The sequence below is a fragment of the Myotis brandtii genome, unplaced genomic scaffold (assembly GCF_000412655.1).
Source record: "Myotis brandtii unplaced genomic scaffold, ASM41265v1 scaffold561, whole genome shotgun sequence".
Taxonomy (NCBI): domain Eukaryota; kingdom Metazoa; phylum Chordata; class Mammalia; order Chiroptera; family Vespertilionidae; genus Myotis; species Myotis brandtii.
In genome coordinates this window covers 978,825-981,353 of record NW_005370085.1, presented here as the reverse complement: position 1 = coordinate 981,353, position 2,529 = coordinate 978,825, and the positions used below count along the sequence as shown (strand labels likewise).

At 45.0% G+C, this 2,529-nt stretch overlaps 1 long non-coding RNA gene across 1 annotated transcript in view; it reads right to left on the bottom strand.

Moving 5' to 3' along the window:
- Positions 1-1,835: 1,835 nt before the first annotated feature.
- The window catches only part of LOC102254823, a 15,256-nt gene continuing 14,562 nt past the window's right edge, over positions 1,836-2,529 (bottom strand). The window contains exon 3 of the long non-coding RNA XR_314281.2: positions 1,836-1,968. This is a non-coding gene — a long non-coding RNA (uncharacterized LOC102254823). The remainder of the gene's footprint in view (positions 1,969-2,529) is intronic.

The following is a 2,529-nucleotide window of genomic DNA, read 5'->3' as shown; positions in this document are numbered from 1 at the left end:
CTCGCTGGCGCCAATCGCACGCATGTGTTTCGATCTGTCATTGTCGATCTTGAATTTGGTTGACACTTCTATTATAGAGATAGGGCGAATAGCAATATTAAAATATTTCTTCTAATTAATTTCCTTTCAATGTGCACGAATTTGTGCACTGGGCCACTAGTTGATTATATATTGAAATAATACTTTGATACACTGAGTTAAAGAAAACAAAATATATTAAATATACTTCCACCTGTCTCTTTTCTCTGTTTTCACTATGGCTACTAGATCATTTAAAATGTTTTTTTGTGGGTGTGTGGAGGTTAATGTGCAAGCTGAGCTGGGTCAGGTGGCTACCTCCTTTCTGCTCAGATCTGCTTGTTCAGTCTCTCCCTGGTCAACTAGGTGCCCTTGAACCCTGGCATTTTCTGCACTGCCTTTGGTGTGATCTCTGGGGGCAGGACTTTGGTGTGGCAATAGGGTCTGCCCCCTGTGTCCTGATCTTGGGTCCTGTTTGCCCAGTTACTCTCCACAGCTCTCGGTTTCTGTCTCTGGCGCTAGCCCGGAACCTGACCATAACACTGCCCAGTTCCCTTTGGCCTATGGTTTGGTGTTGGTTTTCTCTGTGTTCACTGCAGATGGGAGTTTGGCAAGAAGAGATGAGGTCTGTTCTTTATGCAGAGCTTTTGAAGTCACCTATGGGAAAATATTGATGGACGAGGAATACATCACAAAATGCCTCCAGTTGATAATTGTAATAAACAACTTGTTAATATGTGCCAACTGTCTTCTCCTCCATCCCCTTGATTTAGGGGAAGACTGATTCTCCCCTGAAGCAACTGTTTGGGTGAATCAATTGGCCACACAACTGTCCTGAGTCTTCAGCTGTAACTTTCTTGGCCATCTCCAATCAATTCTCTCACCACAGAAAGGCCAGCTCAGTGCTGTGACTGGAGTTTTCTTCTATGCAAAGTGACATTTTCCCAATCATGCCAACTTTATTTAATTTATTCTTTTTAATATATATTTTTTTATTTCAGAGAGGAAGGGAGAGGGAGAGAGAGATAGAAACATCAATGATGATAGGAAGGGAGAGGGAGAGAGAGATAAAAACATCAATAATGCCCTAACCCAGTGGTTCTCAACCTGTGGGTCGCGACCCCTTTGGGGGTTGAACGACCCTTTCACAGGGGTCGCCTAAGACCATCAGAAAACACATATATAATTACATATTGTTTTTGTGATTAATCACTATGCTTTAATGATGTTCAATTTGTAACAATGAAAATTTCTCTCTCATCGATGTTTCTAACTCTCTATCCCTCTCCCTTCCTCTCTGTAAAAAAATCAATAAAAAATATATTTTAAAAAAATTAATGATGAGAAAGAATCATTTATTAGCTGCCTCCTGCACATCCCCTACTGGGGATCGAGCCTATAACCCGGGCACATGCCCTTAATCAGAATCGAACTCAGGACCCTTCAGTCCACAGGCTGACACTCTATCCACTGAGCCAAAATGGCTAAGGCAATCATGCCACTTTAAAAGTCCACATGCTAATATATGTGGGGGGGGGGGGGGGTGGGTGTGGGAAGGAGAATAATTCTAAATAAATACATATTTTTTAAAAATTTAATCCTCACCCAAGGATATTTTTCCATTGATTTTTAGAGAGAGTAGAAGAGGGAGGGTGAGACAGAGAGAAACATAGATGTGAGAGAGACACATTGATTGGTTGTCTCTGGCATGAGCCGGACCTGGGCCCGGGCCAGGGAGCAGCCTGCAATTGAGGAACGTGCACTTGACCGGAATCAAACCCAGGACCCTTCAGTCAGCAGGCCAGCGCTCTATCCACTGAGCCAAACCGGCTAGGGCTAAGTAAATGCAGATCTTAAGCACAAATGTCTCTTCCAATTCTTTCTTCCTTCACTCGGTGCCTACAGAAGTATTTATTCCTCCTCCGAAATCGTGCCAGCTTCTCTGTCTGCCTGTGGTATAGAAACACAACCAGATCTAGATCTCCTGACTTTTAGAAACAAATATACAAACAAAATCCTCACTTGACTCAGTCACTCTCTTTGGTTAGTGTTTTACTTTTCTCTTTCTTTTCGAAGGCAGTGTTCTTGGATTGCACGTGCTGTACAGCCTCACCGTTCTTTCTCTCTCTTCTTCTCTGCCGTGTGTCATCAGCTCTGACACTACTGTGACCCTTGAGACACTACTTCAGCAATGACCGGGTCCGATGGCAAACCCAGCAGTCCCCTTCGTGTCCCCGTTCTTCCTGACTTCACCCCCATGACGTTCAGCACTCACCGCCCCTTTCATGCTTCTCTCCTCCTGTAGCTCCCATCCCACCAGAAATGACGCAGCCACGCCCTGGCCGGTTTGGCTCAGTGGATGGAGCGTCGGCCTGCGGACTGAAGGGTCCCAGGTTCGATTCCGGTCAAGGACATGTACCTTGGTTGCGGGCACATCCCCAGTGGGGGGTGTGCAGGAGGCAACTGATCGATGTTTCTAACTCTCTATCTCTCTCCCTTCCTCTCTGTAAA